We start from the raw sequence: 27,723 nt of genomic DNA, 5'->3' as shown, positions 1-27,723 counted from the left end.
GCTATTTGTCTCTAGTCCTCTCTCTCCCAAGTGGTTCTCAGCCTTGGCTGCGCATCAGAATTGCCTGTAGATCTTTAAAAAATATGGATGCCTGGGTCCCACCCCTGGAGATTCTGATATCATTGATCTGGGCATTGGAATAAGGAATTTTAAGAGATTTCCAGGTGATTCTAGTGTGTAGCCTGGGTTAGGAATCCGTTCCTCAGGAGCTAGCAAGACTGTGGGTAAAAGCAATAAATGAGAGGAGGTATATCTTCCAAAGCCACCCACATTTTTTTTACACTAAGTGATTCACAAATCTCTGGGGCTGTCAGCCTCTCTCTAGCTTGTAGAAGTTTTTTTGAAATAGGTATAACCTTAGTATTTTATTTGAATTCAGTTCCTTTGGGTAATTGTACTGTGTGCTTATAAAATGTCTGAGTGTTTCGCTTGAGTCACTGAGACATCATGTAAACCAATAATTCTTTAAGACCCACTGGTGTATGCTAGGAACACTAAAGCATTTTAATTGGGAGATTCTGCTTCTGGTCCAGTGGTTCAAAAGTCAGAGAAGCATATTTTCAAGCAGACAGGCTGCTGTGAGAGTTCCTGCAGTGATACGAAGTTACATATGAAGTTACCTATATTTACTTAATAGCACAAATCCATCTTACTTATTATAAGTAAACATAACAGATTCAACAGATTTTGAAGAGGAAAAATACAATGTCTTTACCTAAAACAATGACTAAACGACATGCATGTCTTCCTTCAACAGTTTCCCACAACCCACCCTGAGAAAGAATAGGGAACATCAGCAGGGAAATGACAGGGTGTCCAGGAGACTGTTTACTGTAACTGAGCATAAGGCCCTTTCACATTCAGACTCCATCCCCCCTTTAACAGCATGTGACCATGAGCTAATTAGGTAGCCCATCTATGCCTCCATTTTGTCATCTGCAGAATGGGATAATAGTGGTCTGTAACTCATGGGCTGATGTAGATTAAGTAAATTAATATATGTAAAATTCTTCGAACAGACTTGGGCACCTGGTAAGCACTCAAATATTAGCTAAAATAATGCTGTTTTTTCAAGACCCTAGGATTGGAAGCCATCAATTTCACCCAACAATTTAGATGCCTCTGTGAGAGGTGGCAGAACTGGCCCTGGTGGACACAAGGGACAGGAGACTCAAGGACCCCCATCAGTAAGCTTCTGCCTTCTTCCTCTAATATTTAAAGGGATCAAAGAGGCATCTTCTCCACCTACTGGTTCCATTCACCTGTCTGAAATTTATTTTCCTCATTCTTCAGACCGCAAGCTCCATGAAAGCAAGGATAATGTACGCTTTACTCACCAATATGCACCCAGTAATTATCCTGGGGTCTGGCACTCAAGAAGTGAGCAACAAAGTGTTGATTAATCTGGAAGTCCTGGTAGGGTAATATATTATCAGCTACTAACACTTCAGCTTAAATCAGACCATGCACTTTAGTTCTGTCACCTAACGGTTTTCAGGTAAGTACAGATAATGAATAAATTGTGATGGGAGAAGGGAAAGGCTTGGAGGGTTGCATGGTCTCATTTAAGCTGAAGTATTTCTTGCTCTTCTTATAAGGACACCACTCCTATTGGATGAGGCCCCCAATCCACTAGGGCCTCATTTAACCTTAATTGCCTTCCTAAAGGCACATCTCCAAATACTGTCACAATAGGGTTAGGGCTTCAACATATGGATTTGGAGGGGGAGACACAATTCAGGTCACAACACTAGGGTTTGCTGTGCCTTGTACATGAGGGAACAAGCTCTCGAGTCACGGTTCTCCAGGTGTGGTCCAGCAGCATCAGCAAGCATCACCTGGGAACTTGTTAGAAATACAAATTTGGGAGCCTGCCCACATCTAATGAATCAGAAACTCTGAAGATGGGGTCCAGAAAACTGTCATAACAAGCCCTCCTGGTGATTCTGATGTAGATTAAAATTTGAACACCACTCTATATGTTAAAGTATGAAAACAAAATTAAATCAGCCCTGCAGCCTAGTAATGTGATGTGGTAAAAAGAGTTATGTAAATAAACTCTTTACAACAATCCTGGAAGGTAGACAGGGAAGATACCATGAACTCTATTTTTGTATGAAGAACCAGGGGCACAGTGCTGTCACTGAGTTACCCAAGGCCACCCGTTATTGCAGAATAGAAGCAGCAGTCGGGCTCAGGTCTCCTGATTTACTGTCAAGACGGCCGGTGCTTCCTACAAATCTCCTCTGATAAATCCAGTTCTACAAATCACAATCCGTGGTCTTTCTATTTTCTCCTTTTTACAGTTTTGAGTGTTAGTAAACTCCACATCTACATCCATTATTAGTCACATTATTATTTTTCAAATGAAAGCTTTCTTCTAGCCATGACTGCGTGGTCAAAATCATCAATAAATAGAGCACAAGTTCACTAAAATTAATTTAGGATTGGGTGTCTACAGTTGTGAATCAGATGCAGAGAAATCTGAATGCATCCTTGGAACACTGTGGACAAAATCAATGAACAAAAATATAGCAAGCCAAAAGTAGTGTTAGAGCTCTGGGCGAAATTTGAGAAAGCAGAGAGAGACCATTGAAGACGTTCAGTCAGCACTTTAAGGAGATGTATTGAAGTCTGGTCCCTCTCTACCAGGAACATCCTTTGGCTTTTGTTTCCTTCTGAGAAAATCTCCACCTCCATCAGCCTGCTCCAGGAAGTCTATGATCTGTGAGAGCTGAATGCAAACCCTGGGGAAATCAACAGTTGGGGAAGCCAAACATTGCCTGGGAAACTGGCAATGGTGAAGAAAATTCTGGGATTAGAGCATAACAGGAAAATGACTTCCTAACTGCTTCCAAATGCTTCCCATACAACGCCTTTGTGGCATGCCAGGTTGTGCTGGCTACATCCATACACAAAACAAACCAAAGCAAACCGTAAAATGCACTTCTGTGCCCAGAATTTTTATTGGGATTAAATGCTCATTCCCTAAATTTCTGCTACTAACTTAGTGACTTGCTGGTTTACTTAAGGTAGAATGTCATCTATTTTTTTTTAACATCTTTATTGGAGTATAATTGCTTTACAGTGGTGTGTTAGTTTCTGCTGTTTAACAAAGTGAATCATCTCTATGTATACATATATCCCCATATCCCCTCCCTCTTGCGTCTCCCTCCCACCCTCCCTATCCCACCCCTCTAGGTGGAAACAAAGCACCGAGCTGACCTCCCTGTGCTATGCAGCTCCTTCCCAGTAGCTATCTGTTTTACAAGTCATCTATTTTTACAGTTTAAGTATAGTTTAAGATTTGGTTCTCAGTCTTTCCTGCACATTTGAATCAGGTGAGGAGTGCTTAACAATCCCACATCCAGGCTGCATCCCAGGCCAATTAAATCTGAGTTCCTGGGGTTTAGTTCCCCAGGCATTAGTATTTTGTAAACTCCCTTGGTGATTCCAATGCACAGTCAAGGTCCAGAGCCTCTGCTCAAATGTACTATTTTCTTTTCTTCATCCCTCTCACAACAATTACAAAAAAGACACAAGAAAAGAATTTAATCAAGAAAGAAACATTAGAAAAATTCACCCCTTAAAGAATAAAACAGAACTGAGTGGTAATTATATTATTTTCAGCCCTCACCAGATAAATGCCTGTGTTAAATCCACTTCTTTATGTCATTGTTTTATTCCCCAGCATCTGGCTAGAATTTAATATAGAAAGAATAAAAGCAAAATTAGAGAAATCCTTCTGTAAGATGTGTCTCCTAGCACGGGAGGAGGGACACTGATCAATTACACCTTAGGAAGAAAAGTAAGTGGACTTCAGTGCAGCTGGGAAGGTTTCCAATAGACATACCCTCCTGATTGGGCTCAAAGTCTTTGTTCTAATCATCAGTCAGGTTTTTTTGTTTGTTTGTTTGTTTTTCTGGTTTTTTTTAAAGTATAGTTGATTTACAATATTGTATTAGTTTCAGCTATACAGCATAGTGATTCAGTTATTTTTTCTGATTATAATCCATTATAGGTTATTACAGACATTATATATAATTCCCTGTGCCATACAGTAAATCCTTGTTGCTTGTCTAGTTTATGTATAGTAGTTTGTATCTGTTAATCTAATCTGTCCTTCTCCCATCCCTTTCCCCTTAAATATTGCCATTTGCAGCAACGTGGATGGACCTAGAGAATATTATGTTTAGTAACGTAAGTCAGACAAAGAAAGACAAATACTTTATCACTTACATGTGGAATCTAAAAAAATAAGACTCATCATCAGTTGTTTTTGATTATCCCTGAGAATACTGGTTTTCCCAAGTCTGTCAATGAAGGAAAACAAACTGACTAGTTTTACCCTCTCATTCTTCCACATCCTTCTGAAGAAAGACCAGCACTGTGTTTTAAAATCTAAGAAAGGTTATGCAGGATAACCCTGGAGGAGGAGAGGATGGAGGGTGACACCACTGTTAGCAGGGAGATTTGAAGGAGATTCCATGTGCTCCTTCTGCCCCTGTACTGGGAAAGGGAATAGGGGGGTGGCCCATCCCTCCACTCCCTTGTCAAGATGCTACCAGGTGGCAGAACTTCTAAAGGGGTGGATCAGGAATGCTGTGGCTGGTACACTGGCTGCTGAGGCCATGGAGGTGTCACTAAAGACCCATGCTTGACCTTGACCCAGAGCAGCAGGGCTTCCACCCTCCAGGACCCCGTGGGCTTGGACATAGTCCAGTGAGGAGTGAGGGGGGCTCTTTCCCAGACACTGAAACCCCTCTGTCCACCTAGACATAAAGGAAGGGGTCTCCATTATGCCTGAGATGGAATTTGATGGTGACCTGGTAGGATGGGGGCTTGAAGATTAATCTTGACTTAAGGGTTTTAAAAGAATGTTAAATGTTTACACTCAAAATTGTAGAGTAAAATTCACACCAACTATCCTGGTGTTTCACAGACTGACCTAGTCTCAAGAGCTGAGGGCTATAGGCATCAGGACACATGTAACTTCCAGTTCCAAGACTGAGTCACTCATGTAAAGAGAATGGACTTCCTAAACATCCAGTGCTGCCCACTTTTGGAGCATCGCCAGACTTTTCAGGATAGGCCTGAGACACAAAGATTTGTCGTCAAAAGTCCAGGAGTACAGTATGTGCTTGAGAGACATAATTTCGTTTTTACCTCTGGCAGTTTCTCTGGGTACCAGAATGCACAGCTAAGCAGGGAATGTGTACATAACCTGAGGCTTCCTCTCTATACGCAGATTTCACTTATTCATCCAATAAACTTTTACCGAGTTTCTACTGAAGGCCAGTGCTGGGGAATAAAACACTGAGGGCTATCCTAGCTAAAGTGGGCCTTAACACAGGCATTTACATCTGTTCTCGCTTTAATTCCCACTAAATGACAGCTGAAGACATAAACCATAGCAAGAAAGAGGACTGGAACTGAGGAACAGTCGTGAACACAACACATGGGCACGAAAAAACAAACAGAGGAGAAGCAGGTGACATTTTCGTCCAGAGATTGCTGGAATCCACAGTAGCAGAAGTGGAAACCGAGAAGCAACGTGATTTTCCCACAGAAGCTCAGAGCAAGTCAGGAACTGGCAGTACCAGCTGCCTCTAAAAGGAAGGGCAGAAGTGAGGCTGAAGACAGCAAGATTGGTTAAAATAGTATTATATTTAAGAAGCACCTTTGTCAAAGACCAGAGGTTTACTCCCTGGAGAGGGTGAACCAGAGGTATTCTGGACAGGAAACACAGAGCACAGCTGACGACGGGTGAGATCACTGTCGTTAAAACAAGAATTAGGCAAAAGTTTAGGGACTTATAAGACCCCTGCCTAGCCCACATCATCCATAAGCCTTCTAGACCACTGGGAGCCAGGCCCAGGCCCCCTACGCAGGAGAATGGAAGACAGCTCTGGTCAGCCCGAGACAGAATCTGACCAGCCCAAGGGAGAAGGATTGGGGGCCCCTAATGAAACAGGGCAGCCAGATCACCCTAGAGTGAAGCCCGGCAGTGAACAAACAAGGAAGTTATTTTCACACAGAACTTCCAATCAACAGCTGGTTGGCCTCATTCTTAATTAGGACCAGACAGACAAGGATTGCTGGATGTTTGAGGATTAAAGTAAATAAATAGGGGAAAGAAGATACTCAGAAGAAATAGAAACAATGCAAGGAGAAGATAATTTACAAAGAAAACCTGTCATTAATATCTCAGAGACATAGACTGCACCAATGAAATAAGAACGGAAGGAAACAGAATAAATAAAATGAGAGTGCTCTTAAAAGTCTGAGTAGGAGTTTGCTAGACTTAAAGATGGGGAAGGCAATTTGAAGAAATGTCAGGTGTAAAATCACAAAAACAGAGAAACATCAGGGCAAGGGCACTCACGTATGGAGGAACAGCAGGAGTTACAGCTGTAGAGTGGCCAAATCATTAGGACCCTGTGGGTCAAGATAAGGTGCTTGCTCTGTATTCAATAATGGGTTCTAAGCAGGGAACTACATGAGTCGAATAGCAGCAGTGCAAAAGATGAATTGAAATGGGTCCTGAGGAGGGAGGAAGAGTGACGGAACTAATTAGGAGACTCTTGCAGTAACCCTGCACGAAGCAGAATAAAGCAGGGGCAGTCGTGAAGGAGAGGAGAAAATGGATTGCAGTTAGAAAGAGAAAGGATGGAGGGCTGAAAATGAGAGGGAGGAGACTGTGATGACTCCCGGTGACCTCTGACTCAGGTGGACCAGAGGGCAGAGGTGCCAGTCATCAAGACAGGGATATAGGAGGAGGACCAGATTGCAAGGGAATACAACTCAAACATGTTGCTTTTGGGTTGCCTGTAGGACGTCCAAGTGGACATACCCAATAGTTAGGCACCTGGGTTTGTAGCTCAGCGGAGGGATGTGCTAAACTGATCACTGCACAGGTGGCAACAGAATGTATCCACTTGAGAGAAGTCACCCAGAGAAGACACAGTAAGAAAACCGGAAGCCCAAAGATGGATCCCTGGGGAACACTAACCTTTAGCAAGTAGGTGAAGGAACAGGAGTCACAGAAAGATAATGCATGATTCATACACATCCAAACCTGTGACTCTCTTAGGAAACTGTGATTTCGTTACCCCAAATAGCTCTCTGCTAGTCTTTAGAATCCATGATTTCACTGAGTTCAGGCAGTTTAGGAAAGGAAAAGGAGAATGAATCCTCTCCCCCTGTTGGCTGTACAAGACATACATGAAGAAAAAATGACTCCTGATGTATGGGCAATGGAACAAATGATGGGCGTAAGAAACCCAGGAAGAACGTTTTGGGGAGAAGATTGTGAGTCCCATTTTTGATAAAAACTGGTAGTGGTTAGGGGAGGACCGCAAAGAAAGCTTATTATCTTGATCACTTCATGCAATGAACATGACTTGTACAAATCACAGCAGAGTCTCCCAACGAACCTTTTCTTCCTTTCGTGACAAGTATCCCACATGTGGCAAGTGAACTCAGCCTTCCCATGTTTAGAAAAAATAGTTAAACATATCAGTGTGTGCATGTGGGCTAAATGGGTTTGTTGTTTTTTGAAACAATTCTAAAGGCTTTATTAAAAAGATCAGGTTGAGAGACTAAGGCAGGAGGGCACTATTTGGCCTTCGAGCCATCATCCATCACTTACTCCTCTCTTAGGGAGGACAAGTAGAACTCACAGAAGTTTTAGAAAATTCCACTCCTACCTCAGAATCTCTATTTTTCTGTCTCTGTAGCAGTGGGTTCAGTGCAGTAGTGCATATGAAGAAAGAAAATAAGAGAACTGAGAGGAAAAAAAAGATCATAGGACCATCCATTATTTCTTGGCATTGTCAAAGCAACCAGAAACAATCAACAAACACACACTAAATATGATGGGTTGCTGTCAGGAAGGCAAGACACGCAACATGCTCTGCCCTGCGTGACAGTGAATTAGACAGTGAATTAATTTTTGAAGGGAAGCTAAAGCAGTACCTCAAGAACAAGAACAAGGAACCCTGTGCTCCAGACCTTAACTGGCAAGTGGTATAAGCTGGGGAACATTCTTCTTCCTTGTTCAGAAACAAGACTTCTAAAATAAGGATTGGTAATAACATTGACCCTGTTCATAGGAAGGTTGTTAGGATTAACTTAGAAATTATTATAAAATTACTTTGTAAATATTGTATTAGATCAGAATACCTAACTCCAGGCAATATATCTTTGCAGTTGAAATAAAGTTTGGAACTTCTTAGACTGTTCATCATTGCCATAAAAAGAGAATGGAATATAAATATATTAGCAAATATTAAAATCCCTTTGCCCTTAATGAGTTAATTTGGAACAATGGATCACACTGCTCACTTAGCCACACAAATCAATACAATTTCAGTTGAGTTACATGCCAAATCCAGACAATTTTTTTAAAGACATTTGCTGGTTTTCATCAAATAAATTAACATCAGTTTTAGAAATGTGGGTATAAGAATATTGTATCAGACAGAGTCCTGACAGGAAACAGAATCTAAATCAGGTGGTTCAACGAAATTTCATAAAAATGTGGGTCAAGGTAAGGAACTGACAGAAGATGTTGATGCCCCTAGAAATTAGCCAGAATAAGTGGTTACCACTCTTGGACCCAGAGTGACAGGGAAGATAAGACATTTCAGGAACCCACGGAGTTGAGGAATCCAGATTTTGCCAGAAAACTCTGCCCAAAGCAGGGATGGAACAGGGAAAACACAGCACAACCTCTCTCTCCCACCATTTACCTTATTCACATCTCATTCAATATTTTTGTTTGATTATAAAATCGCTGCTGCTTCAGATCACTAAATCCTAGTGCTGCTGCCTTTGCATGACAATCAGTAGATCACAGGCTTACAGAGTTGATGCAGAATTAGGTATTTGGGGAACTAAATACAAATGCAAGGTAACAGCATAATTGGGTTAACCTTGAGAAGCAAATATATTCATTTTAAACGTCAGTACTAAGTCCTAGTCATTGGATTCAGGAACACAAAGCAGTTACTCTAAAAAGGAAAATCCAGTTCTTGAGTTGAGATATTACCTGTTACACCTCCCAACCTCCAGTCTCCTACTGGTGCTGACCACTGGTTGAACCCAAACAGAAGCCAGAGTCAGGAGTTGCAGTTCATAGGGTCAGCCTCCTAGGGCACAGAGGAGGGTTGAGAAGGGCACAGAGTGGACCAAAGGGGTGGTAAATGGAGAGTAACCAGCATAAATATAACCCCCATAATTTTTAATACATCCTATCAGCCCAGCTTTAAAAATAAGGTTTGTGTCTTCCTTTTAACTCATTTATGAGTCACTGAAATATCCTACTCTACATGATTCTTATGGCAATGCCAATTGGCAACAAGTTCTATATGGGCCTGGGTTTTAATTAGGTATTCACTTGACTGTAAATAGCAAAAAACCCAGTGACTTAAATAAGTGGGATTCACCCAAAAGAAGTCTGGAGGCAGTAGGCTGCTAGCATTGTCAGCACTCAGAGACAGCGGAGCCAGAGTCAGCCATTTTGGGGGCTTTTACTTCGTGCATTTCACCTCAAGGTTGCAAGAAAACTGCTACAGGTCTAGACATCATGCCTTCAAGGAAAGAGGAAGGCAGAAAGGAAAAGAGCAATGCCAGTTGCATCTGTCCATTTTTATCAGGAAAGCAAATGCTTTCCTAGAAAGCCCAGCCAAATTCCACCTTTATTTCATTGGCCACAACTGCAATACACTTCTAACTGCAAAAGAGGCTTTGTAAGCATGTATTTAGGTTAATGTTTCCACCCTTAATAAAAGCTGGCTTCTGGCAGCAAGCAGGAAGTGGGAAGATATTTAATAGGTAATATTTAATAGAGATATCATTTGTGTATATATATATATATATATATATATATATATATTTTTTTTTTTTTGCGGTACGCGGGCCTCTCACTGTTGTGGCCTCTCCCGTTGCGGAGCACAGGCTCCGGACGTGCAGGCTCAGCGGCCATGGCTCACGGGCCCAGTCACTCCGCGGCATGTGGGATCTTCCCAGACCGGGGCACGAGCCCGTGTCCCCTGCATCGGCAGGCGGACTCTCAACCACTGCACCACCAGGGAAGCCCCATTTGTATATTTTATAGTTTATTACATTAGCTACTCAAAAGAAGCCCATTAATACTCATTAAACATTAGATAAGAAAAAACAATGTTCACTTACTCTTGCTTCTCTATTTAATGAGCCAAAGGGGTAGTGAGCCTGTCATCTGAAAGCCAGTATCCTGTCAATCACCATCAACCCATTTCTTACAGCAGATGGGAGAACTGATTTAAAAGAAATATCTCAACTCAAGAAAATGACTTTATCCTTCTTAGGATAATTATTTTGTGTTGTTGAATCCTAGTCATTACTAGGGCTTATATTTAGAACTAATATATTTGCTTCTCGAAACTAGTCCAATTATGCTGTTAACGAATTTGTATTTAACTCCCAAATATACCTACTTCTGTATCATCTCTACAAGACTGTGATCTACTGATTGCTGTGCGAAGGCAGCAGCACTAGGATTTAGAAATCTGAATCAGTAGAGGTTTTATTGTCATTAGAAATATTGAATAAGATGTCCCTGGATGTACCATTTTGATCAGTTACAAAATATAACATGCCGTAGACCAAGAGATACTACACTCTACTGCCTTATATTCAGTGATCCTACTGCTCATGTTAATGAGTAATAGTCATTACTCATTAATAGCCAAGTAATAGTCATTTAACAGAGGAGGGAGCACAGAAACCACATTTCAGACATCACTGTGACAGTGATCCATCCCACTTGTACATACCCAGGATGGTGTGTGGCCTTGAGTTGCTGTCATTTCAGTGGGTTTTTAAATTTTTTAATCATTTTTTTAATTCTGCATTGCATCTATTATTCATGTGAATCCTAGGGCAAAGCTAATCTTCCTGCCGTATAACCTTGTTGTTCTGTCATACAACCTTTCTGGCCACTTCTGCCCCAGAGCACTCTTGACGGAGCATTTGTTATACAATCAGCCTACAATGTAAGTCTCGCCTTCCGGGTTTAACTTGCCACTGACTCCCAAAGGGGAAGGAAAATCATATTTTAGATTTCAGAGTTTAAAATCTGAACAATTCAGGTACATTCAAAACACTGAGACAATAACATTTCAAAGGCAGCCTGATACAAAACCCTAAATGATGTTCAATTTAGTCATACTGTTTTATGTTTTAGTTAATCAATATTGTTGACATATAACAGAAAAAGATTCCATGGTCATAGTGAGCCCCAGGAGACTGTAGGTTATAACTCTTGTGATACTTTAAAAATTAAAAGTTTGAAATGGGGTTGGATGGTCATGAAAGTCAGTCCTTCACATATTATGGGCAAAAAACACTCAGGCATCTCCTGAGATTCTTCCTTAAAACACAGCTAGTAGGACATGCCACCACTTTCCCTTTTCTTTTTCTTTTTTTTTTTTTTAAACATCTTTCCCATTTTTGTTTATCCCTTCTTCGATCCTGCTGCTGAGAACATGGCTGAAGCTCTTAGCACCATCTTGGATCATGGGGACAAAGGTCACATCTTAGGGATGGTGGGATAATGAACTGGAAGGAGCCAGGGTCCCAGAGGACCTCAAGGAGTAGTTCTGGGCTTTCTATTCCCGGATCCCTATGTGAAACAGAAACAAGCTTCTATCCTGTGGGTCTTTATTATTCACTGTCAAACACAATGCTAACAGCTACAAGCTCAGGTAATAACAATAACAACAGCTAATATTTATTGACCTCTGACTTTGTCAGATACTGTGCTGAGCACTTTATTTGCATTACCATCTTCAACCTTCAGAACAACCTGTGATGCAGGCACTATTATTTTACAGAGTAGAAAACTATAACTCGAGGAGGTTAATTAACTGACCAAGGCAATGCAGCCAGTAAGTGGTAGAAATGGGATTCAAGCCCAGCCATCTGACTCCAGCACCCATGCTCGGGTCATTAACCATGGTGGGGAATATCTTTGTGACTATGACTCATGGTTCCTCTTTACAGTGCATCTATTTCATTTCAAGCAATATTTTTTGCCTCAGTTTTTGGAACTTCCCTACTTCCAAACACCCTACCTGTTAATCAAATACTTACTTTAATAGGTTAAAATACTCTGTGTTATCCAAGGTTAAGGAAGACGGATGAAATTTATTCTGATGGAGCATACACATAACTGGCTTGTGCTTTGTAGCAAAAGACATAATTTCATTTTCCTAACTGCTGCACAATGGGGAAAAAAGAAGTAAAAGACAGAGACAACATCTTGAAGAATGATTCAGTAAGGAAGGATGTGGTCAGAGAACAATCTGCATTCAGTACTGTTCCAGTGCAATCCTCCACAACATAATATTTAAAGTACTTTATAGATCAGCAGCCTAAATCCTTCTTTAAAAAGAAATTGTCATTATCCCTAAAAGGAAAATACATTTACTCCATATTTAGGGTGGGTTGGAACTTAAGGTCATTTTATACAAATGACATTTTTGTTGATAAAGTCTTGGACAAGGAAACCCAGTTTCTATGTAGGTACTAGACTTTCTTCTGGACTCAGGGTTTTTAAAGATAATTATGATATTGGAATGTCCAAAGAGAAATATGGATGAAGGAGATTGGAAATTAACCCTTTAACCTTATTCCACATGGCTAGAACTTCATATCAAATGCTAGGCTTCACAATTTAAGGCTCAGAATTTTGAGAGAGAAGGAAGTCAAGAGACCATAGTCTGGTGCCTTAAATTACAGAGGGAAATTGAGGTCCTGTAAGGACCTGGTCAAGACTACACAGTAGGAAGAATGACAAGTAGAAGTCAGAACCCCGAACCCCTAATTGAGGCTCCATCCACTAGGCCATATGGCTCATGAGAGACACAGAGAGCTTGGAGAGCCTCAGAAAAGGCTGAGGGCTGGAAAATAGGGTGTAGAATGAAAGGTCAGAGGATCTGGGATTATGTAACCTGAAAGGAAGAGACCGAAGGGATGCCTGAATAATTTCTCAGTACAAAAAAAAAAAAAAATCTTTTTATCTCTCCTAATGAGATAGATAATAAAAGTTTTCTACACAGTGTTGCCCATGCTGTTCTTTCCATTTTAAATGTGGCTTTCCTTTACTCTCCACCTACCCAAATATAACTTCCCTTCAATGTCATTAGACAAGACCTAGGTCTTTCTAAACCTTCCCCAGATGAGTCCGTTAACATTGAACTTTATCTTCTCAGGTTTCCTCCTTTAGTGCTTATGGTTGGGACCACAAAGATTGACACATACATTGTCATTATGACTAAATGTTTCACTGGGGTGTTGCTCCTTTGGAGAAATCTATCCCAGTCCTTCAACTTGTAATCCTTCTGTCATGTAACCCTCCATGGAACTTCTATCATGGTTAGGACTGACCTTAGAATAGATACTCAACACTTGTAGAATTTAATTAATCTATGGCATTGTATCAATAATTTATGTTAAATATAAAATACATTTTTCTAATGGTGAATGTTATCATTAAGTAGTATACAAAATATACTGTAAACTTCCTTAAAAACAGATATATTATCTATCTGGAAAATTTAAGGTCTGAAGGCAGAAGGATGCACGGATGAATTACAATCCTTTTTCAAGTCTGAGCCTTATGACTCTGTCATTATCTACACTGAATTAAAAATATGTATTATAGATCTCAAATATACTTCATTAAGAGATGGACGTAGAGGTTTCAGCTATCTCTAACATTGATTCAAACCACTGCAAAGTCTAGCTGATGAATTAATTGATGAGATATTTGTCATGATTTTTCTGTGGCACATAAATAAATAAACTGAATTGTTGATTCAACAATCATATGATTAGAATGTTCTAGTTCTATCCAAGTAATGAGAATCACACTCTAAAAGCCACATATATTGCTCTGATGTTACAAAAGATGATGGATTATAGATGTGTTCACTCTTTATGACTCTATTACCTATAGTATTTATAAAATATAATTTTTTCACAAATTTTTCTGTAGACTTTTTTTTTTCAATTTTCTTATTTGTACTTACGCATTTACTGAAGTAAGTGATACGCTGGAGAAGAGAGGATACCACTAAATAACCTTGGCAGATGAAAAGAGAAAATCCCTTATAAGAGACCACCTTGCTGCATGCTTTAAAAGATCACTCTTACAGATCTCTGCGGCTGTTTTAACTAACATCACTCTAATCTCATCCTTCCAAGGGTTTTACTTTCACTATAAAACATAAGCACGGGGACTTGTCCTTTTATTAGCATGTAAATCTATTGATATAATAAACATGATATTTGGGATAATGAATTATCTGATCTCCAGTGGAGCTCATTAAACTGTTGCCTCTCAAATTGCCTTCCTAATGGGCAGACCTCTTTAAAAAATTAATGGGAGTCATGAATTGAGTTTGTGAAATCTGTAGCATCTCCTTTCAGTAACAGCTACAAGTTTCCTATAGAAAAAGATGGTATTTGGCTCACTCTGGGAGGTTTTCTTGTTTAATAATGTTAAATATAATATAATTTTAGAATAAGTAGCACTTTTAAATGTCATTTTAAAATGACATTTTAAATGCTTAATGAAAAGCAAGAACCTAAGTGTCTTTGTCACTTCAACATATTTCAGGATTCTACTTTGTCTGATTTAGGGTCACTTGAAAAACAGCCATGCTTGACAGCAGGATTTGAAACGTGGCAGTGTCTGGAATAGATAGTTCTCTCAGTGCCAACATGGATCCACAGTGAAGTTAATGAAGCTGACCCTTCAGGGTCTCTCCCTTGCACAGAGCTATGAATGGCATGAGCTATGAATGTCCTAATGTCCTAGGAGGGACCAGCAAGCAAGGTTCTAATCAGAAAGCATTCCTATGTATTCATTTCTGGTAAGTTGCCTAAAGAGATCTCTGAATCTTCAAGACTTCCATAATTTGTTGTGATTTATTTCCTCATTTTAATGAAGATCTCTTTTATAACTTTGTAGTTTTTTTTCTTAGAGGCACCCCAAAATCATGTGTTTCAGGCCCTATAAAACTTAGATCTGTCCCTGTCCAACAGCAAGAAGGATTTCATTGCAAAGGAAATTTGTTGCAAAAAATCTGTTTAGTTGACATTTTCTAACTAAGTTTCATTAGCTTCACCAAGGCCCCCAATGTAATTTGTGTGAATATAGCCAAACGGTCTGCATAAATCATCATTTGGATATCTGGAGTTAAGGACATGAACACTAGGCCTCAGGGGCAAATGAGGGCCCTAGTTTATATAGGTGGATTAGTGCAACAAAAATGATCAAGCAGATGTTAATTCCAATCTTATTACCAGGTAGGAAACTTCTACAGGGTCTGCATGAGGTTCTGACACATCGAGTTAAAGTCAAGGGAAAAGGCATAATCTATCCTGTGTCAAACAATAATCACTATTGAGGCTGCAAAGAACAAAGAGCTTCATTTGAGGTCTTAGGAATTGCAATTCAGGAGACACAGACTCTGATAAAACCGTTTAGAATGTTCCTGGCGATCAGAAAGAGTTGGGGGCTTATAAAGGCAAAAGCCACCACAAGGTTGTTCGAGAACTATGACTGACTTTGATACAATAAAGGAAACATTTGACCTTAAGGGATAGGCTGTCACAAATTGTTTTAGAGTAAGCGTCGGATAAGCATCTTGAGTTTCTGGAACATTGGGCAGATGTTCTGGGTGCCTATGTTAAGATAAGAAGTGGTCCAAGTTCAGATTTCTCCAGGCTGAGAGGTGCTTGAGTCACACATCTTAAGTTCCCTCCCAGCTCTATTTTAGATATGTCTCTTGTCAACACCAACTCCATTTTGATTTTCCTTTTATACCTGAAATCTCTCAGCAAAAACTGAGTTCAGAGACACAGAAGATTCAGCAGTCAGTGCATACCATGACAAATAACATGGCACAGAGATTCAAGCCAGTATGAGGAAAAAAAAAAGGTATCAAAGTCTTACAGAGCCCTCTGAACACCATGTATTCTGCTGACTCTATTCTGCTGAGCTAAGGCATCACAACTTGTATGTGAATCCATTTCTGATTCACTGATACTTGTCAATTATCCTTCAAGAGATGAGCTAAGAGCACATAAATGGTCGGCATCCAATTAGGAAAACATATTCCTCTCACTTTTAATTTTATGACTTAGTAACATGTCCTATACCCTAGAAAATTCACCCACATTAATAACAAGGATATGGCAGTCCTCCACTGTAGTCAAGATGGAGTAGGTTGTTTTTAAAAACAAATTATTTTAAGGTAACTTCTATCATTTGAATGAAATAAACTTTCAATATTTAAAATAAATATTTTTCTAATATTCTCCACAAAACTTAAAAAGTCAGAAGACAGTCTCTCCTAAGATAAGAAGTACAACTGGGCTTCCCTGGTGGTGCAGTGGTTGCGAATCTGCCTGCCAATGGAGGGGACAGGGGCTCGAGGCCTGGTCCGGGAAGATCCCACATGCTGCGGAGCAACTGAGCCCGCGTGCCACAACTGCTGAAGCCCGGGCGCCTAGAGCCCGTGCTCCGCAACAAGAGAAGCCACCGCAGTGAGAGGCCCGTGCACCGCGGCGAAGAGTAGCCCCCACGTGCCTCAACTAGAGAAAGACCACGTGCAACAATGAAGACCCGATGCAGCCAAAAATAAATAAATAAAGTAAATTTATTAAAAAAAAAAAAGTACAACTGCTCAGCCCAATGGGTAAAGGCATTGGTGGTGGGAGATGGGGGGGTGGCAAGGGGTGCAAGGGGTGGAGGCAGGGAGATAAAAGATCAAGGTTAAAACTTGTGAGAAGACTCATTGACTTTCTCAGGAGAAACTAGCTATTAGCCAACACCTTAGGACAGCAGTACTCCAAGTATAGGCCATGGACCTCTGAGGGTCCCTGAAGCCACTTGCAGAGTATTTGAAAATTCAAAACTATTTTCATAATAATACTAAGACATTATTTGCCTTTTTCATTGCATTGTTTTGCATCAATGGTACAGAAGCAATGATGGGTAAAACTGTTGGTGGCTGAACACAAATCAAGGCAATGGCCCCAAACTGTACCAGTATCATGTACTAGTTTAATGTGAAATCAGTGTGCTACTATAATGTACATTGTACTTCACTGCCACTTACTGGTAGGAGAAAAAAAAAAAAAGCCAGAGAAAAGTTTCACCTTACAATGACTGTTATGAAGCAATATAAATTATTAACTTTATTAAATATAGGCCCTTGGATGTACATCATTTTTTATACTCTGATGAAATGGGAAGTATGCAAAAAGTATCTCTACTATATACCGAAGTATGATGTTTGTCTCAAAAAGAAGCACTTAGATGGTTGTTTGAGTTGTGAGCTAAACTAGCCACTTTTTTCACAGAACACCATTTTTTACTTGAATTGGTAAAGAATCATGTTTATTTAGACTTGGGTATTTGGCAGACAGTTTCTCAACAATGAACCAATGAGACCATCACTTCAAGGAAAACAACTGACAGTTTTGTTTCCAAGGATAAAATTCAAGCTTTGCAGTGAAAATTAGAATTTTAGAAAAATTGTATCTGTCAGTGTAAGCTTGGCAGCTTTCCAATGCTCAAAGACTTTTCTGATGATTAGTAACATTAACAAATATAACAGTTTACACTGTAAAATGAAATATGCCAACATTTGAAAGAGCTCCGTAATTCAGTGAATCAATATTCCAAATGACCAATGCATCATGTTAAAAAATGCATCATATTACAAAATATATGGGTAAAATATCGATTTAAAGTACAAAGTAAACCAATAAATTTTAATGTAACAGAATTTGAAAAGTTCATGGATATGGTTTCAGATTCCATAATGCAACTCACTTTTCAGAAACCAGCATCTGGTGTCACATCTAAGAATAGCCACAAACTATCTGAGAAGGTTATTAAAAGACTCCATTTTCCAAGTATATATGTGGGATTTCTTAAAACATATCAACCAAAACAAGACATCACAACAACTTGGTAGTAGCTTTAAAATATGTCCACAGATTCTCTGACAATCCTCCCCTCAACAGGTGAATTCTGAGGGCCAGACCTTTTTTATTGAAATATAGTTGATTTGCAATGTTGTGTTAGTGTCAGGTGTACAACAAAGAGATTCGGTTATATATGTATGTATATCTATTCTTTTTCAGATTCTTTTCCCTTATAGGTTATTACAAAATATTGAATATAGTTATCTGCGCTATGCAGTAGGTCCTTGTTGGTTATCTATTTCATATATAGTAGTGTGTATATGTTAATCCCAAACTCCTAATTTATCCCTCCCCTGCCCTTTCTCCTTTGATAACCATAAGTTTGTTTTCTATGACTGTGGGTCTATTTCTCTTTTGTATGTAAGTTCATTTGTATCATTTTTTAAGATTCTCTATATAAGTGATATCATATGATAATATGTCTCTGACTTACTTCACTTAGTATGATAATCTCTAGGTACATCCATGTTGCTGCAAATGGCATCACTTCATTCTTTTTTATGGCTAAGTAATATTCCATTGTATATATATACACCACATTTTCTTTATCCATTCCTCTGTCAATGAACATTTAGGTTGCTTCCATGTCTTGGCTACTCTAAATAGTGCTGCAATAAACATTGCGGTGGTGGGGGGCGGTACATGAATCTTTTTTTTCTTATTTGGCTGAGCTGGGTCTTAGTTGCGGCATGCAGGGTCTTTCGTTGCAGCGCGTGGGCTTCTCTCTAGTTGTGGCGCATGGGCTCTTTAGTTGTGGCACACGGACTCCAGAGCACACAGGCTCAGTAGTTGTGGCACACGGGCTCAGTTGCCCCACGGCATGTGGGAACTTAGTTCCCTGACCAGGGATCGAACCTTCATCCCTTGCATTGGAAAGCATATTCTTTACCACTGGACCAACAGGAAGTCCCACAGGTACCTTTTTGAATTATGGTTTTCTCCATATATATGCCCAGGAGTGGGACTGCTAGGTCATATGGTGGCTCAATTTTCAGTTTTTTAAGGAACCTCCATAGTGTTCTCCATACTGGCTGTACCAATTTACATTCCCACCAACAGTGCAAGAGGGTTCCTTTTTCTCCTCACTGTCCCCAGCATTTATTATTTGTAGACTTTTTGATGATGGCCATTCTGACTGATGTGAGGTGATACCTCATTGTAGTTTTGATTTACATTTCTCTAATAATTAGCGATGTTGAGTATCTTTTCATGTGCTTTTTGGCCTTCGGTATTTCTTCTTTTCTGAGGGTCAGAATTAATGACTCATTTCTAGCAAATAGAATGTAACAAAAGTGACAATGTGTGACTTATAATAGTTCATAAAGGCATTGTGGTTTTCCCCTTGCTCTCTCTCAGAAAACCTGGGGGAGGCCAGCTGCCATGCTTTGAGGACACCAAAAGATTTGAGAACCTTAGCCTTCAGTGACAGGTCAAAGTATCAAGCCAAACGTCTGCATCTTGACAATGTGAGGCAAATATTCCCTCTAGGTAACTTCAAGATTCAGCTACTGCCCAATAGAGCATCAGTCTTCTTGTGGATCGTGGATCATATATTATACCAGGATTTGGCTAAATCCAGCCCACTGTCTGCTTTTATAAATAAAGATTTATTGGAACACAGCCAGGCCTATCTGTTTACATATGGTCTATGGCTGCTTACAACAGCAGAGGTGAAGTTGTCACAAAAACTCTACAGCATACAACCTGAAAAGCTTAAAATAGGTACTATTTGGCCATTTACAGAATAAGTTTGCTTACACTGATGTGCTTTGATTTACTCTGTTTGTGCAGTTTGTACTCATTTTTTCCCAATGAAATTTCAAGGTATGGCTTTTTCTAGGGATCAGAAACTTTCTCCTCTCTCCCTCTTATCCTTGTCTAACCAACATCACAGATGAGTAACTGATCAATGCCAGAGGGTGGTTGGTTAATATTCCAAATGCCATTATATTGAAGGTTAGTTTTCAATTTAAAAATTATGAGGGTACACAAACATTCAGTCTATAGCAGTAATCAAGGAATTTTAATACCATATAAATTTGTTTCCCACCATCATCCATTTAAAAATACATAAAAGTGCTTTTTAAATTGACAGTTTACATCTTCCTTTCTATGTGAACCTGTACTTCCAGTCCATGTATCCTCCCTGGCAACTAAATTTTATATTGTGTTTTTGTTCTCACAAGTTTTGTGTTTATCACCTTCATTTCTCTGCAACAAATATATAGAGTTGACCCCTTGAACAACTTGGGATTGAACTGCTCAGGTCCACTTATACACAGATTTTTTCAATAGTAAATATGACAGTACTACAGGTTCTGGGGTTGGTAGAATCCCAGGATGTGGAACTGCAGATATGCAGAAACAGTGGATAAGGAGGGCCAACTATAAGTTAAACTCAAATGTTTGACCGTGCAAAGGGAGGGTGCCCCTAACCCTCCCATTGTTCAAGGGTCAACTGTCTATAAACTGAAGTTTTAATGTAAGTTTACATTTTCTGTGAGCATAAGGCTCTAAGTGTTAAAAATTTTCTTCTAGATCAATTACTATTATAATTATTATTAATGTACAATTGACAAAATTTTTCATATATTAAAGCTTTTTACCAAAACATAAATTTATTTTAAAATTTTATAAATAACTATTAAGCATAAAAACTAATATTTTATTGAAAGTTCTTCTCTTAATAAAGGAGGACACTTTTTTCTAACTAATTATTTCATCCATAGGTGAATTTACTTGTTTCTAGATTAAATTATATCAAATATAGGCCATCGATTATGTTATTATTTTCCACAGTAAGATTTGGGATCATTGAGGTATATGCCTTTCTTATGTGTAGTAGGAGTAGGGGTATTAGAAATGCCTGTGAGTTCTCAGGGGGATCAATTTAAGAAAAATAATCAATATGAAGTTGAAGTTTTCCTTAAAACTATCATTTGCACAAGTTCTCTCTTGGAAAGCCTTCCTGTACCTTATGGGAACCGAGTTTGAAGCTCACTGAAGTGAGGACCCGTGAAATTTCAGAGGGGTAAGGAGAGAAGTGAGGACAAAAGTGAATGATGAACAATCACAAGAGGTAGTGACAATAACTGAAAAGGAAAGAAAAGAACAGAAAAAGGAATAGTAATAAATTAAAAAACAGGATGTCATTAGATTTAGTTCATACTTACTCAAGTACCAGAATTCAAAAATCATGTGGCTCTAAGAGGACATTAAGAAATTTAAGAAATGTATACTGCCTATTTTTAGGGAAATATGGGCTCCCTTCTCCTCCTTCCCCCAAATATGGTATATACATAGAGGAAAAATAAATCACATTCTGTGGGGAAAAAAAAAAAAAGAGTGGATGATCAATTGTGAAAAGCTGTAGGGCCACTGGTTTGGAGAATTGGTTAAGTGGAAGTTCATGGTGAAGTAGGAAAAGGAAAACCAAGAGAAAAACAGCAAGAGAATGGGAAATAAAATTTGTTTTAAGAAAAAAAGGAGAGAAAATGAGAAAGGCAAGATGGGAGTGTTTGCACACTGTTATGGGGGGACACAGGGGGAAGCACCAGGACCACAGCATGTCCAGGAAGGTCTGTTTTCTCAGACATCTTCATGATGACCATCTACTCCAGCTCAAGTCTATCTTGTTCATGACTGTGGACAAGTTCCTGGCACACAGGAGGCGCTCAAAAAAGATGTGTTGACTAATGGAACATATTTATGAAATTTAGACTGCAAGGCACTATTCAGGGAAAGCTTTCTCTGCCTATCTGCCTTGACTATCAATGCAAGTAGTGAAAATACAATTACTATATTTATAGTTTTGGAGCAACTCTTCCCAATTTTTGTAACATGTACTTTGTATAGTAATACCTTCTGGGAGTTTTCTAAAAGACATTTTTAACATATGAAAATTATAGCCCACTCTGCAATAGTAGCCCTATTGGGTCTGGTGCTCTTCACTGCCCTTCCCCTGCAGGGTTTGTGGAAATCTCATGCTCTCCTATTCTGCACACATAATACTCTGCTCATATTTATTGTGCTGAAAAAATCAGATCCAATTCTGTTTTCTTCTCTTTTTGACTTTAGAGCACATTTGCTCGATGCATATTTTCCCAGGCTGCTGATTGCTGATTTGTTTTCACCTGGATGTCTGGGGAGGTGGTGCCCATATACCAACTCTCCACTTGACAGTCAACACCACTCACAGTCACTGCTCACATCACTCACACCACTGCTGATGAGGATTCCTCCGAGTAAAGCCACAAAATAAGGCAAAGAATAGAGCAGATGTGTTTGGCTCAGAACCATTTCAGTAACAATTTTCTATTTTCTTGCAGATGATCAACTCTAGTATTGTTAAACTATTATACTTCTGGGTTTTTAACTGTTTTTCCACAAGAGCAAGTATATTTTCACCACCTGAAGGCACATGCCTAAGTAGATTTTCCCAACAATATTTGAGTGTTGGACTGAGGCATGGATAGCAAAGCTATTGTCAGACACTGGGAATTCCCAGTGACAGACACTATGACAGACAGCCCAAATATTTCAAACCCCTTTAGCTCCCTCCCTTCACCCTCCCTCCCAACCCTATTTCTTGCTAATTCTTTCAAAATTAGCTTTTCTCTCCTAACAGCCCAAGTTGCCCTTTTGCTGTTATGAAATTACAAACCGCGTCAAGGCAAACCCATCTCTGAGAAGTACCTAAGAGGCACATTATGAACTGCAAAGCTCCCACGGAGCAATTTAAAATGATGAATATCCTTTTCAAACATCCTTTTCAAAAGTGCACATGGACTTCAGCCAGTCACACGACAGAGATGTGGAGGATGCATTCAACTCCCCATCTGCTTTTCACATTGCTCATCCCTGATTTATAACCCACAGTAAGTCACTTGGCCACACAAACATAGCTGATGGGCAAACGCAGCCCCCAGCATCTAAGAAAGAAAAGATGGGTCCCTAGCATTAATATTTTTCTCCTACCTGCACCCTGATGTGACTCACTGCTATTCCGAGAAGAGTTCTACCCACTAGTCTCAGAAGAAGAAAAACACCAAACCCTGAGGTACATTTTAGACTTTGAGAAAATAAATAAAGCTCTGTAGGGATAACTTCAGACTTCTACTTTCATTAAAGCAGCTTCATTACATCTTCTCTCCCTTCAAACACAGCAGCATGCGTAAATTCATTCCTTTCTGTGTCAAGCCTTATTAACAGAATCACTTTTTTTTTTCTAGAATGTGTACCATTTACTGACTAGGTGAGACACATAGATATTTCCTTTTGCACAAGCCATGAGAGGGCACTGTATGTCGCAGGAGATGAAGTGAAGCCTGCGGCAATGAATGCAAGTAACCCCAAGGCACGACTAATGTAATTTCTGAGCAGAATCTCAAAGCGGGCAGACAAGATGACCATCTTACTCTCCACCTTAGCCCAGCCCCACCTCCTGTAAGAGCTGAAGGGTAACAGAAATTATGCAAGGTCGTACTCCAGGGCCGCAGAAGGCAGACTGTGAAGTGAGAATGTTTGCTGCCATTTTGGCCACACTTCCCCCAGCACTCTTCACACTGGCTGCCCACCAGGACATTCCCTCGTGGTAATGTTCCATTAGACAGTCCCTTAGAATGTCCCTGGGACCTCTCACCGCCATTTTCTATTATCTACTCCCCACCCTCCCCTCCCTTGTGTCTGATTTTTCTGACCTATAACCAGCTCATCTCCTAAGTATCAGACCTCTAAGCATTCAAATTTAAGAATGAACTCATTTAATCTGCTCAGGTGCTAATGGCTAATGCAGAGAAAAACACCTCTGGCTCTTCTTTTCCTCCAGGTAATAGAGTACATTTTAAACAGGGACTTCTTATAAATCATTATTTTCCAGCCCAGAGGAAGGGTTCTGCTGCTGGGAAACTTCAAGGAAGACAGGAAAAGAAAGGACATCTTTGGAGAGGCAGGTCAGTGACTTCTGAGATATACTATTTGACAGCTGTTTCCTGTGTCCTGGTCATAGCATCACTAGAATCTTTGGGACCCTTTGGTCATATGGAATAGTCTTATCCTGGTTACCTCAAATAATAGGCAAGTTATTGTAAGGATATACATTGAAATGAGAACCTGGAATTTCAAGGGAACCCAAGAATAGCTATGGCTAATTAGTTTCACAGAAATGGAAATGCAGTTTGGAAAATGGAAAATAGTTCAAGTTCAAGGAAAATCTAGAGCTTGGAGAGCAGGGGTTCATCCATTCCCTCACCATCATGGGGACTTAATGCCTCTGGCTTCTGCTTCCTTGCAGCTGTCAGCCAACCACCTCTTCGTCTCCTCTGCATGTGCTTTGACATCTGCTAGATCACAACTTTTGCTTATTCATAACTCCTGCTTACTCACAATTTCAGCCTACACATAGCCCCTGGGCGTGTGCTTTTAGCTTCTGTTCTGGATTCTAACTGACCCACTCACATATTTCCAGTTTGAATGTCCTAGAAGGAGAAGTTACCCGGATCAGTCTATTAGCATTGTGCTTGTTGAGGTAGAGCCTCTGTACCAGGCCTCAGCCAAAGCACTCTTATTTGCTAAGAATCAGTTTGGCTGGTTTAAGGGAAAAAAAATTTATTGAAAGGCTACTGGATTTTCAGAGAGAGGCTCAGGAAATGAACAGAAACAAAGGGAGGCTGAGAAGCCTGAATCACAGCCAAATCATACCTCCAAATTAGCTGAGAGCAGACATTACTGCCATCACTGAACAGGAGGAGCTGTAACTTGTAACTGACACCTGGGCACTGGAAACCAGATCTCACTGCTTGTCCCCCTGCCCTTGCTGGCCCTGGAAACTGGACATTGTTTCAATCACTGCCAGAAAGAGCCCTCCTCATCTCAGTTCCCTTGTGTGACCCAGTCCCAATTCCATGTCTAAGGAAGGTATATTCGATTGGCCAAGTCTAGGTCACATACTCTCACCCCAGCTGCATGGGGGTTGGGTGGTGATGGGAGAGCAGGAAAGAGTATACGGCCTTTCAGGCTTCATCAGTGGGAGATGAGCTCTGCCTCTCACCAAGTCTCAAACAGTGGCTAGATGATGGGCACCTAAGAAAAAATTTGGACACCCAGCACACGAAGCAGAGTAAGTGAGCTCTGCTCAGGGGAGCAGAAGAGTGCTCTTCACTCAGCAGGGGGCTGTGGGCAAGGAGGGCCTTTTGACTGGCCAGTGCAAGACAATCTCATGACCAAAAAAGCACAGGGAATTCTTTCATGTGCACTGTTTGAAGCCTCACAAGGCACACTTATATTCAAAGTAGGTGTTTATAGGTCTGTCTGCCTGGTTGGTCTGTAAGCATTTTAGGGCAGAGACTCTGTTTTCTTTATTTTTATTTCCCTAGTGCCTGGGGCAGTGCTTGGCATATAGCAGATGCTCCAAAAATGTCTGACGAATTTAATAAGACTGTGGTCCAGGAATTTTCCCATAGCATTAGATAACACAAATTTCTCCATGCTTTTGGGAAGAACATGATTTAAACAAGCAAATAAACAAGAAGGACTATTGAAACATCATGGAAAGGCAAAAGAAGTAAGAATTTTTATGACCCACGCTCTCCTCCGAGTTATCAGTTCCTCCACTGGGCAGAGATCTCTGAAATTGTGGCAGATGGAAAGTGGGAACTGCTTGAAAAAAGAGACATGGAGGCATGAGAGAGAGGACGGAGTTTGGGAAGGAATCATTAAAAGGGGGGCAGAGATGAAGGAATCAAGGAAAGGGAGCAGAGAGTCCAGCAAGTATTAGAAACAGAATGTAAGTTTCCTGATAACCTAGAAGGAAATTAGAGAACAAAGTAATTCTGAATGCTGCTTTGATGGCAGCAAGGAAGAAAAGATGGAGCTAATATTTTTAAGCACTTATTATATGCTAGACAATTGCTAGGAATCGTGTGTGTGTGTGTGTGTGTGTGTTTAACTCTCACAACAACCTAATAATGTAGACACTATTATTTCCATTTTATAGATAAGGAAAATGAGGCTTAGAGAAGTTAAGTGATTGGCTTAAGTCACAGAGATAATAAATGACAGCATCAGAATGTAATGACTCTCCATCTGATTCTAAATTCCACACTTTTTTTTTTTTTTTCACCAATCCATCTCTCTCTGAATAAGACAGAAAAGGGTTGGGGGAAAGATGGGATGATCATGCTTGCTAGAAGCTTGGAACTATGTCTCTAAACTGTGCCTGCAAACTCCCAGGACCTTGAGTGGTGCCTGACCTACTTTTGAAGACTTTCTATGGAAGCAAATTTGACAATTAAAAATTTTTAGACCATTTGTACATGAAATTTAATAAAATAAAGACATGGGAAGCTTTGCCTCCCTATCAATTTTGAAATAGCTTGTGGCAATTTGTTACAGCAGCCCTAAGAAACCAAGTTCAGGACATACCAAGAAAACCCTTAGAGATTATTTATTTATTACTTACTTTGTATTGAAATGCAATTGGTATATAGCAAAGCAATGATTTCATGGATATTACTGCTTATGATGAATCTAAGTAAAAATCTAAGTACCTAATAGAGCAGGTGGTAGATGGATGTAATAAAATTCATGAAAGTGGCATGTGAACGGGTGAAGTTTAGGGTACAAATGCAAGTGTGTTGGGAGAGAAGCAGGTCTCAGAATCTGCCCTTTGGACAATGCAGCTCATTCCAGCATCCTGCATTTTAGATCCTATATAGAAAGATTCATATAGAAAAGGCTGACACACAGACAATTCTCCTGGAGAAGGAAAGGGGAGAGATAGAGCCTTTGCTCACTTACCAAAGGGGCCTCAGAGTTAAGCCCGCCACCCCCACCCATCTCTACGGGGAGAACCACCGAACATGGGCACAGCTACCATGATCCCAGGAGCTGGGCACTGGTAGGTGGCAGTATTTGTGCAAATTTATATGGTCACTGAGACTTGAGCAGCATTTTTTAATATTGATTTGTATGATGTGCTTTCTTGGCCACAGGGGGATGATGTCAGGGGGAACACAGCAGGACAGGCAGGCAGGGACAGGCAGAGCAGGGACTGGAGGAAAAGGTGGCCACACCAACACCTCCCAGGGCTCAGCACTTCGCAGGCCATAGAGCCACCTGGCTTGTTGACTGTCAAAGTGGAAGAGACCTCAGATATCAAATAATCCAAGCCTCTCACTTTCCGGTTGAAAAACAGGAATCCAGAATCGCTGGGTGAAGGTCACAGGGCTGACTAGTAACCGGAGTCAGTCATATCAGTTAAGGGCTCCCTTTCCAGAGTTCTTTTAAGATGTATGATTCTATCTAAGCCAGTGACCCAACAGGGAGTTTTATGATTGCCTGTCTCCCTGGCAGTGAGAGCAACTGCAATCCTACTCAGCTCATCTGATGATCAGGCAGAGGATTCAGAGGGGAAAGAAGAGAAACGCCGAAGGAGAGACGTCTGAGGCGAGGCCCACAGGACCGGGCGAGGGCCCCAAACAGCTCAGAGCTGGGCTTGCTGTGATGCACCTGGACTCGTGGTTTGGACTGGGTGCTGCGCGGACTCATAAAAGATAAGAGGAGAAGAAACTTGGCAGGAAGTAGATGCTTTTGCCTGCAGAGAGAGGTCCTTGAGTCCCCAAGGAAACTGCGTCCCCTCCCTCAATACACACGCGCGCACAAAAGTTGAGGGCA

The 27,723-nt window shown here is 40.3% G+C and overlaps 1 protein-coding gene across 1 annotated transcript in view; it reads right to left on the bottom strand.

The window, feature by feature from the left end:
* The window catches only part of SPART (spartin), a 270,881-nt gene that overhangs the window by 242,194 nt on the left and 964 nt on the right, over positions 1–27,723 (bottom strand). The window lies entirely within an intron of this gene.

This window comes from Aethalodelphis obliquidens, unplaced genomic scaffold (genome assembly GCF_003676395.1).
Source record: "Aethalodelphis obliquidens isolate GAN/ISIS:26980383/991018 unplaced genomic scaffold, ASM367639v1 scaffold16, whole genome shotgun sequence".
In the NCBI taxonomy this organism is placed as follows: domain Eukaryota; kingdom Metazoa; phylum Chordata; class Mammalia; order Artiodactyla; family Delphinidae; genus Aethalodelphis; species Aethalodelphis obliquidens.
Note: the sequence above shows the minus strand (reverse complement) of the source record. Positions and strands in the feature narration are given on the sequence as shown.